At 36.4% G+C, this 12,210-nt stretch overlaps 1 pseudogene; it reads right to left on the bottom strand.

Annotated features, from left to right (window-relative positions):
• Positions 1-1,776: 1,776 nt before the first annotated feature.
• LOC123849204 (U2 spliceosomal RNA) lies at positions 1,777-1,934 on the bottom strand (annotated as a pseudogene).
• Between the last annotated feature and the right edge of the window lie 10,276 nt (positions 1,935-12,210).

The following is a 12,210-nucleotide window of genomic DNA, read 5'->3' as shown; positions in this document are numbered from 1 at the left end:
GCCTCATCTTTACTCAGAATAAAACCAAAGCACTTACAGCAGCTTCCGTGCACCAACACGATCTATCTCCACGGTTAACTTTCTGACCTCAAGCCCTTTTTTCCCAGACACTCCATTCCAACCACGCTGGTCTCCCTGTAATCTCTCCAACTTCACAGGTGCTCTTGTCTTAGGACGTTTGTACTGGTCATTTCCTCTGCCTGAGACTACTTTCTCTGGCTAACTCTCTCATGTCCTTTAAACATTTGTCCAAATATTGCCTTTCCCATGAGGACTATATTTTTAATGGTAATCTATTCCATAGCCTGGTTCCTTCAAATCAATAGTCAAGATAGAGCCTACCCTGTTCTACTCCTTGCCGCTTTCCAGGACATCTAATGGCTTATAAAAAGGCCATATGATTTACTTACATATTTAATTTATTGTGTGATGTCTGTCTATATCCTGATAGAATGTAAATAGTAAAAAGCAAGAGTTACTGTTATGGTCTGAATGTTAGTGTCCCACCCAAATTCATATTTTGAGATTTTAATGCCCCATATGATGGTATTTGGAAGTGGAGCCTTTGGGGAATGATTAGGTTATGAGGGTGCAGCCCTCATGAATGGGACTAATGCCCTTATAAAAAAAGACTCCAGAGAGCGCTCTTGCCCCTGGCACCATGTGAGGGTACCGGGAGAGCTATGCAGGCGCAACCTGAAATAAGGCCCTCCCCCGCCATCTGGGACCCTGATCTCAGACTTCCAGCCTCCAGAACTGTGAGAAATACATTTCTGTCATTTAAAGCATTCTGTTTGTAGCTTGCCTTCGTTATTTTGTTATAGCCATGTGTTGTTTCATTATAGCAGTCCAAAGAGACTGACAGTTGTTTATCCGCTTTGTTCATTAATGTGTCCCAATCGCTAAAACAGTGATTTGCTCACACTCAGCACCCAATAAATAGTTGACTTTTTGAAGAGAAATAACATGATTAGGTAATGATGATAAAGATGATGATGATGGTGGTGGTGGTGATGATAATGATGATAAAGTGATTATTCTGTTTTCTTTCTACCCTGGGCTAAGTCATTTACTTTCATAATTGACCCAAACCTCCCCCTAAATACTATGGCACATAGATATTATAATTCTTATGTTATCAATGAAAAAAAAAAACTGTCTGGAGAAGTTAAGGAATTTGTCTCAAATTAAACACCTAATAAACTAGAGGAACTAGGAGTGGCATCTAGATCTGTCAGACTTCAAGGACTAGGCCCTTATCTTATATCATGCTATAATTTCTCAAATAATAATTTGGGAAAGTAAATTTCATACTTGCTTTGACTGCTGACAAATAATGGAAATAAATTTATTTTATATGAACAATATATTGCATATACTATAATACAGCATATCATATGGTCTTTCACCAATCCATTTGATTTTTAGACACTTATTCTGGCCCTTGAATTCATGAATCATTCATCCTGCTTCTACTCACTTTATAAAAACTCTGTGAATTAATAGTTACGAATATCCTGTGAAAATCTATCAGCAGAAATGAACTATTTGGACATGAAACATGTAGAGTAAAAACTTATTAACTCAGCTTGCTTGATAACACAAAATCACAAGTAAAAAAGTTATGGGAGACGAGGGAGCAATATTGCCAAAGGAAGGAACATAAAAGTCTAAAGATTTCAAGTGGCTAAGTTAAAAATGAGACAAACAAGAAATGTAATAGTTATTATCGACAAAGAATATATGCTATGAAGAGGAGAGATGGAGATAAAAAATAAAATGTGCATAAAATTAAGTAGATAGAAAATATTCCCATTGTGAAGTATAGCATTCCTACTAGTTAAGTTCATGAGCTCTCTTAAGTTTGCTCATTTTTAAATTGCTGATAAAAACAGATATGACACTTGATCTTCGCCAAAAGGCTGAGAAGTGATAAAAATAGTATCTACCTCAAAGAGTTGTTCAGAGAATAAAATGAGCTTATATATTTAAAATGATTAGAAACAGAGTCTAGCAAGCATAAATGTTTTCTATAACCATTTTATGATTCTGATGGGCAGAAATATATCTCTCTTTACTTTCCGATTATGGAAATCAATTGCTCATGAATGATTTGACTTCGTATCTACTTAGAAGTGGGCAGATTTGAATTCCAGTGAATTCAAGATTTTAATCTGTCCTTTTTCTTCACTTTTCCCTCTGTAGCATCTAAGACTAGACGGAAACATGTAACATCATGATAGAGGAAGGAATAGTCTGTTACCTGTATACTGTCCTCCTGGTCTTAGCCGTCCTTTGTACTTAATCCCTCTTAGCCTCTGGGCATGCATTAACCTCCATGCAAGTGTCTAACAGTAGTTACCTTTTCCCACATTTCATCCCCTTCCTGAAGACCTCAGATTCTCTCTAGTTACCAACTCTCTCAGCATACTTATGTTCATCATGGAAGCTCCAGAAATAATTTAGTGTACTGCATGCCAGGAGCAGGAAATGGGGAATGTGAAACATTAATCTGGGCAATTTCTCTGCTTGATCACACCATGTCATTATTTCCACTCTAATGTGGCGATCCCATGTGGTCATGGAGCACACTATGTGGTCACCTCCTATCAAAAACTCCAAATGATAAGCAGTGCACAAGCTTCATCTATCTTCATGTTTCCCCTCCCCGCATGGTTTCTACCGCCTCACTCTGCCACTCTTGGCCAAAGCCCATGTAGTGATGCTTTTGCTGGGTGAACTGGGGGGGTCACTGAGCTCTGAGGCCTCGACCCATTCAATCTGAAAGATGTTGCCAGAGGCTCTTGGTCCCCTCACAGGAAAGAATTCAAGGATAGACCTGACACAGCAGGTGAGCAACACAAGGAGAGTTTCTTAAAGAGAAAGTACACTCTCCAGATGTGAGAGTGGGTGAGCTTGAGAGAGAGCTGCATGCCCTGGGGGTTGGGTTTCTGTATTTTATTGACAATTGTTAACTAGGGGGTGGAATATTATTTACTTGGGAAGGAGATTTCTTGGAAGCAAGATTTCACACCTTTTCCACCTTGTTTGGTCAGGGGCTTCCTGTCATGTTACCCGCCGGCCTGGTGTGATAGGGCTCCTTGTGGAGTGCTTCCAGGACAGGCCTCTGACTTTCCCAATAGCTGACCATGGCTTCCTTATTGCTGGATTCCAGGTATCCCCTTAGAACCTAACTCACTGTCTCTACTAGTGCTGTGGAATCTTATCTCAGGAAGCCTGGCAGCACTTTAAACTGGGCTTCATTCCATTCAGATCTCCCAGAGAGTGTTCTTCTCTCTCTTATGTGGAGATAACTTCCTTAGATGGCATCTTGTATTCATCTTCTATGTCCTATGGTTAATAATTAAAATTAATAATAAACCTTCTCAAGGCTCTGAATCAGATTTAGATTTTTGAAATTTTGTAAGAAAAATTTGAATGGACAAGTCTCTTTTATGGTTAAGTCATGAATGGAACATTGACTCCTCTGTTGAGCCTTTCTAGTAGAAAGTATTAGGTGACAGAAATTATCAGAAATCAAAATACATAGTATATTAATTCAAAAACAATTTAACTCTTTGCAAGAATAAGAAAAGGGAAGGAAACTTACATTTACTAAGCATCTGTTACTATTTCTCAGGGTGCTAAAATTTTAATGGAATATTTAACATATATCAAATGAGTCATAAAGTGAACATGAAACTATTTTTATGCTCACTACATTGTATTATATTTAAATTACAGTCATTTATATTTATATAACAGTTCTATGTATGATGGGATTCTGGTTCTGGTTCCAAGGTTCTCCTCTCCTTCACATCTCGTGATTCATTAACAGTCACAAGTCAGTCTCTATCCCCAACAATATTCTCTCACTGACTATTTGTCTCCATATGACTTTTGTTTTGGATTACCATCTATGCCAAACTACCAGGAAAGGAAATTCATTTGTTCCTTTTTTCCCCAATGATTTTAATAAACATCCCTTTTAAAACTTTAATTTCCCCCATCTTCCTATATATTGAACTTTTTCATACTATATAAGTTAAACAATCTTGTCTTTATCTGTACCCTTTAAATAATACATTACATAGATCCACACTATCTTTACATAGTGATAACTCTAGTCATCAGAAAAAACAAACATTTCTTAAAAAAAACACAGTAATGTTTGTCAAAATCATTTAACTTTTCCTGTTTTTAATTTTCTTTTCTTACTTCCCAGGATCTATGGGTGTGCTGTGGAACCCCAAACTTTCAACGAAGAACATAACAACCTACTTTTTAAAATGCTTAAGACCTATGTAGAATTCCAATTATTTGCTATAAAAATATACCGGTTAGAAGCCCTTGTCCTGTTAGGTCAGAAGTATTTCTCGTTTAACACAGTCAAATGTTTTCAGAAATTCTGCAGGATCATATCAGCTCTTAAAGTCACCCAAGCCATATGCAAATCCATACCTTGATTTGCCTTTAAGGCTCTGAATCTTATAATTGCTCAACTTTATTGAACACACTTCCAAACATATTGTGATGGTTAATTTTATGAGTCAATTTGACTGGGCCACAAGATACCCAGGTATTGGGTTAAACATTATTCTAGGTGTGTTCTGAGGGTCTTTCTGGAGGAGATTAACGTTTGAATCAATCCATGGAGCAAAACAAATTGTGTTCTTTAATGTGGATGAGCCTCATCCAATCCACTGAGGGTCTGAATAGAACTAAAAGGCAAACCTCAGTTTCCTTAGGGGAATTTGCTTTCTCTATCTGTTATTAAGCTGAGACATCTGTTTTTTCCTCTGGATTTGGAATGGAACTAACTGTACCATCAGCTCCTGAGACTCCAGCTTGGCCACTGCGGATCTTGGGATTTCCAGCCTCCATAACTGCATCCGACACCTATTAAACCACAGGTTTCAGGATTCTTTTTTTTTTTTTTTTAACAAGAGTGTTGTGGAACACCTTTGGAATCTGTGCTACTGTGTGAATGTACATTACATGCAGTGCTTTAAAGATATATACACTTTTATCATGCTAAGGCTTTACAGATAAAGCAGGAGGACTAGATTAAAATATGCAGGGTGATAGGTGTGATGACTATAATAAAATCTTTAGTAAGTGTAGAGTTGCTTTTGGGCAACAGGCTTGAGCAATGGAATGTAGAAAGGGCCCCAGTGAGCACCTAGCTGAATATAGACGGGCCCCTCAGACACTCCACCTCAAAATCACCATAGTTCCTAACTGACCAAAGGGCTATTTACAACCAGGCACAGTTATCAAAAAAGGGGAAATTCCATACATCCCCATACTTCCTCACCTTTCCTCTTTAAAAACAACCCCCACCCACTGCCTCAGTCTCTCCTTTGCTGTCCCCCTTGCCCCTCCCTTTTGGGGTATTCCATAAACTTCTATGTCTTTTGTTCTGCGTTGGGTGAATCCTTTCACTGCCCCCACCACCAGCTTCCACCCAATCATGTCCTCACATCTGAGGGCCCCCATCCAATCCAGAGAGACACAACGGTAAGGATTATCTAAAACTAATTGGGAAGAAAAAATAGATATGCTTAGAGCAGAAAAACTTGCTCCATGAAAGAACTTTGTACTGCCAAGGCGGCATCTAGGAACACTTGTTGCCCATGTGTGAAGGAGAAAGATCATAAAGACAAGAAGAGAAGGGATTCATTCCTTTACATTTTGTAAAAGCTTATCTGCTTCACACATATTTCCTAGGCCCACCCAGTGAGAATTGTCTTCCATAATCTGATCATTTCACTCCATTATATTAAAATTTTCAGTGGTCCATATTATTCAATGATAACATGTCCCTTCACAATGTGATAGAAGCCCATTGAAAATACAGGTAATCACTTCTAGAAAAACATGAAAATTCAAGGATACTTAACTATGTAGCCAAATCCATTCACTAGTTGAAAGTAAATGTTGTTATCATTGTAAATAAAGAAAGAAATCCAGAATTTGAGAATCAGATTAAGACACAAGTGAAGCCAAAGATGAGTAGAAACTTTTTTAAGATCTTATTTATTTGAGAGAGAGAGTGTGTGTGCACGAGTGGGGGAAGGGCAGAGGGAGAGGGAGAGGCAGACTCTCCACTGAGCAGGGAGTCTGATGCGGGGCTTGATCCCAAGACCCTGAGATCATGACCTGAGCCAAAGGCAGCCACTTAACTGACTGAGCCACCAAGGTGCCCCACAGATGAGTAGAAACTTTACTTAAATAGATGATGGCCTTTCCTGAGATGAGTTAAGTGTGGTAAATATGCAACCCTGGGTTATTTGTTGTAATTCAGATGGTGGTAACACACAACCCTCCCCTCAGGCTATTCCCAAAACTCCCTCTGATTCTTACCTCCACTCTGGCACATGCCTTCCTTCATCCATTACCCTTAAACCCAGACTTCAGTTCTAGATGGGCTAAGGTTAAAGTATGAACTGTGGCCCAAGATTGGTGAGCATTTATCTTTTGCAGATTTCTTGATAATAAAAATAGGTGCAAACTTAGAGTCTGAACTTCAGAGGACATAAAAGTCACTATGTTAAAACAGCTTATCAGAACCACTTCCTCACAACTATGTTTTAACATGTCTTGTACTTCCTCCTGGCCAAATATCTGCTGTCCTACTCAGAACATCACAATAGTTCCTTCCTGAAGCCTTCCTTGCCTTTCAAATCTGAGTTAACTGCTTCTCCTTTGGGTTCTCATCACATAGTACAATGCATGCTCTTATAACACAACACAAAACATAAATACTTTCATCCTCTCCACTAGGACACTGGGCCCTCCTTTCAGTCACAGAGCAAACTTTATTAAACTGCATATCTCATACCTAGCACAGTGCCAGCCAAATAGTGGGACTCAAGGAAAATGCACCATAAAATTATTAAATAATAGATCTACAATAGAAATAGCTCTTAATTCACCAGGATTAAACAACTGGATTAGAAATAATTTCTTTGACAGTGACTTCAGAAATACTTACTTCCTCGCCTTTGGTAAAACTGATAGGCAAAAAAGTTAATATTCAGATTTATGACATAGCTATGATTTAGTCTGAAATATACCAACATGGGTGAAAATGTGTAAAACTGATGTCCCCTTTATAAAAATATGAATTAGGATTGTGTCAAGTAAGAAAAACAAACAATTCAAATTCTTGTGATTCAGAGTACTTAAGACTTTATTTGAATGAATTCTCTTTAATTAGTTTCAAGTTATATTAAAGAAGAACAGGGGTGCCTGGGTGGCTCAGTCGTTAAGCGTCTGCCTTCGGCTCAGGTCATGATCCCAGGGTCCTGGGATCGAGCCCCGCATCGGGCTCCCTGCTCTGCAGGAAGCTTGTTTCTCCCTCTCCCACTCCCCTTGCTTGTGTTCCCTCTCTTGCTGTGTCTCTCTCTGTCAAGTAAATAAATAAAATCTTTATAAAAATTTAAAAAAAAGAACAGATGGATGAATTGTTATTTAAAACTAAAAATTCAAAACAGAGCTTCCTGAGCTAAAATTACTGTCATTCTATATACCTTATAGAAAATTGAAAGTTCATGAATAATCTCATCACAATCCAAAGTGTTAATTAGCTAATGCTTTAGTGGGTTCTTCCTCCAAAAACCTGTGGAGGTTTCTTCTAATAGCATTTCTTCACTCATTAATTGCAAAAATAGCAAGAGACAAACTATTTGTAACCCATGGACCCTATATCTGTGGTCAAATCCTACTCACAAAAAATACTTTAATATTAATTAACTAATTAATTAATTAATTATTATTTTAGTTAATATTAATAAAAACAAAACCTTACATTTTATGGAAACTTACTGGGAAAATGATACTTATGCATAAACTTATTTCTAACCTGAGTCTCACAAGATACCTAATAGGGAGGGCTAGTATTGTTAACCCAAAAGCCTGTTTCTCAAGATGGGAAAATTATTTCCATTTGAAAAGCTGACATAAAAATAGATGGAACTGTTCATGAAACACAGCTTTTCTCTGCACAACTCTGAGTAGAAAACGGAAGTTAGCAAATGATAGAAAACACTTCTTTTATTTATATTCCAAACTCAGAGATGCATCCTGAGGAAAGACTAAGCTAAATGTTATACTACCTAAAAACCACACAAGAATAACACCTTAAAGGTAGTGTAAGAAATGTGTTTGTTGAACTATGGCTCCAATGTGGGGTTTTCACCAGCAATTATCCTTAATCCTAGCACCTCAAACATTGTTCCTTTTTTCTTTCTAATATTTTAATCAGGGGTCTCATTTGAGTTGGAATTTAAAAAGGTTCAGAACTATTCCTGCTTTATGCAAAACTTTGTGTTTTTGTTATGATTGTAACAAGTAATGTTTTTATAATCCTCTGTTTCAGGGCAGAACTGCGAAAAGTAGCTTTTGATGTTTGGTATTATTATTTGCTTTCTTTTTTGGCAGTTAATCTTGGCATCCTGGAGTGTTTTTTCAAACACTGGAGTAATAGCGTAGCTTCCCGAAGTTTGGCTACTGGTTTAGAAAAAAGAAGTTGGCTATTATCTGAGTGGTTCCCTATTCAGTAATTTCTTCATTTTAACATTGGATAGATTTTCATTCTTAATTAACTCTAAATATGAAAATGTTTCATTAATATGTGATATTAACATAGGAAAAAGGCAGACATGAATTGTGTCAAGTGAGTTTAGCAGCAAATGTAGACTTGGCCCAAACAATAATTCCTAAATTAAAAGATTTACTGACTCCAATGCACATATAATTTGAAAAGGAAATAAAAACTTGTTATCCTTAAGCCAAAATATCACCTATGACACTGCATTGCTTTAGGAATCTAGTTTAAGTTTCTCTGCATATTATATGATTATTTTTTCAGTTATTTTGTTTGTTTTACTCATCATTTACTATAATTTCAATGTCCTATTTATTTAACAAGACACTTATAAATAACTATGTCTGTTCAGTGAGTTTTGGGGTAATTTCACTGAAAAATTAAGAATGGATTGTATCTTGCAAAGACATAGGGTCGATTGTGTATGCACATATTTTATGGAAATGTTACTTTGCAATTTAGGTTAATTTCTTATTTAATCCAAACCTTAATTTTAGGTGTCTCCAAACTAATGCATGGTAAAAATTTAAAAATTGTAGTGAAATATAAATGAATTTATCTTTTTTTTTTTTAAAGATTTTATTTATTTATTTGACAGAGACACAGCGAGAGAGGGGGAGTGGGAGAAGGAGAGCAGGCTCCCCACTGAGCAGGGAGCCCAATGCGGGGCTCAATCCCAGGACCCTCGGATCATGACCTGAGCTGAAGGCAGCTGCTTAACGACTGAGCCACCCAGGTGTCCCTATAAATGAATTTATCTTAAAAGTAATAATTGCAAATAAACTAAACACACTAGGTCTCCAAACTCATTTATACATTCATACAAACTTACCAGTTAGGGGCCCCATTTGACAAAAGAAGAAACTGAGGCCTGAAGAAGTTAAACAGATTGCACAAAGTTAGTAAATTCCTGGGCTCACATCTGAACCCAGTTATGACTGAAACAAAAAACCTTGTTTAGGACCACTTGCTAGATGACTGATAAATTGGAATGGACCTATTATATGTATGGGCTGTTCAGAAATGTAAATGTCAGAATCCTGAATATGACTATGTCACAAATTTTCTATATCACTTTGGATAAACTGAACACTGAGATTCAATGTCCTCATCCATAAAATGAAAGTATTTAGCCAAATTCAATTAAAGCAGCATTTTCGAGGACGTAAATGCAGCGCCAGATTAATCATGCCCATTCTTATGATAGTAAACATTAAAAGCGGTAGTTGGCAATAAAAGTGGTTTACACAGGTGAACATGTCGACATTTCAGTGTTTCAAAACTCTGCTAATACTTTCCCGTCAATACCACTGCCACTTATGAATTAGTGCAACATGCAATTATGGGACCACAAAAACCCCCAGAACACTGAGCCCGGGAAACTCCTGTAAGATAGAACAAGAACATCCTTGAATACTAGCAAAGGAATAACAAACCTGATGTGCTTCGTCAGTTTACGAGAAAATACTTTTGAAATAGCCTAGATTGTCTTCATAAACTTGGTTAGTTTTGATTTTAGCTGTTTTTCTAATTACACTGGAACAATAGCAGTTTTTTTTTTTGTTTGTTTTGTTTTTTTTTAAGATTTGTATTTATTTAGTTGAGACAGAGAGAGAGAGAGAGAACAACTGGGGATGAAGGGCAGAAGAAGCCTGACATGGAGCTCGATCCCAGGACCCTGGGATCATGACCTGAGCTGAAGACAGATGCTTAACAGACTGAGCCACCCAGGTGCCCCAGGATAATAGCACTTATATCTAGATCCTAAGTAGAAGAAAAATAGCTTATGACCAATGTGACTAGATCTACACCAATCTTGCCTCTTACTGGAAGGGTGGTGATGTATGCTCTCCACCATTATTGCTCAGATTTGCAATCACCTTCCGGTGTATTTTTGTTGGCTATACCTCAGAGTGGATGCTGGGACGTAGGCTAGTTACTACTTTTCCTAGATACTTCCAACAATTTCTAATATGAATGTACGAAATTAACTCTTCTCAGCAGTAAGTAGGAGAAAACTATCACTGCTTCACTTGAAATCCTTGAAAACATTTGGTATTTAAAACTTTTTTTTTTCCTCTTTAGTCATTTTGGGGCTTGGGGTAGATCAGTATGATGTTGATTTATATTTTCTTGTTGATTAAAAAGATGCTTCTAATATTTTTTGGTTATTTGTTATCCTCTTTATGAAGTCTCTTCAAGAGCACAAACAGTGGGAGGGGCAGAGGGAGAGAGAGAAAAAAAAAAAATCTCAAGCAGACTCCACGCTGAGCGCAGGGCCAGACTTGGGGCTCAATCCCATGACCCTGAAATCAGGACCAGAGCCAAAACCAAGACTTGGTTGCTTAATTGACTGTGCCACTAAGTGCCCCTAGCCCATTTTTTCCATTGTATTACTTAATTACCATTGGTCTGTAAATATCATTTATAAATTTTGGATGTGAAATTTAAGTCAAATGCATGTTGAGCAAATATGCTCTCAAAATCTATCAAGCTGCCTTTTTTCTCTCCTACTAATGTCTTGGATAACCATAAGGTATTAGTTCTAATATAGTCAAATTTATCAATTATTTGCTCTATGATTAGTGCTATTTGTGTCTTATTGAAGAAATACTTGTCTTCACAGATATGACAATGTTGTTATCCTTTATTTTTTCCCTTATAGCTTGTTTGTAATTCACATCTCAGTCTGCGTTCCATATGAAATTGATTTTTGTAGATGGAATGCATGAAAGAATCTTTTTATCTCTATCATTGTACTAAAACCACTGTCATAATTATTACATCTTTATAGTATGTCTTAATTCTATCAATATAAATCCTCCTTTGTTTGTTTCATCAAATTGCCATGGTTCTTCTTAGGCCTTTGCATTTCTCATGGGTTTTTAAATCATTTTATCAATTTAGAAACAAAACAAAATATGAAACCCGGCGATGTATTGAATTGAATCTATTTTTCAATTGGGAAAGAAAATGCTATCTGTATAACAAAACTTTTGATCCATCAACACACTATATCCCTCCATCTATTTAGAGCTTTAATTTTCATCAATAATATTTTGCAGTTTTCAATGTAGATTTTAGCTACTTTAATTTTATGGATGGCTTGGTAACTGGTATTTTTTTTAGTTCTTTTTTTGACATTTGGAAATATTTGGATGATTTTTATATATTGACCTTTGTATTGAGCGATCTTGCTAAACTAATTAATTCTAATAGTTTGTAGATTTTCTGTATAATAAATCATATTGTTTTCAAATAAGAGCTTTTATTTCTTCCTTTTCATTTATGCCTTTTATTCCATTATGTCACCTTTTTGCACTGACACATTAAATAATGATGATTATAGAAGACAGCCTTACTTTTTTCCCAATTTCAGGACAAAGCTCTTGATATTTTATCATCAAGTATGATCTTTACTATGAGTTTGCTTGTAGATAGTCTTTTATTTTTTGCTTGTAGATATTCCTTATCAGATTAAGAAATTCCACTTCTATTCCTAATTAGTTGAGAGTTTATCATAAATGTGTACTAAACTAAATGCATTTTACCATCTGTTGAGATGATACTGTAACTTTCTCTTTTTTTCTGTTAATGTG

Source organism: Mirounga angustirostris, unplaced genomic scaffold (assembly GCF_029215605.1).
Source record: "Mirounga angustirostris isolate CCGP_5_RB_7025 unplaced genomic scaffold, mMirAng1.0.hap1 SCAF_2, whole genome shotgun sequence".
NCBI classification, from domain to species: domain Eukaryota; kingdom Metazoa; phylum Chordata; class Mammalia; order Carnivora; family Phocidae; genus Mirounga; species Mirounga angustirostris.
Note: the sequence above shows the minus strand (reverse complement) of the source record. Positions and strands in the feature narration are given on the sequence as shown.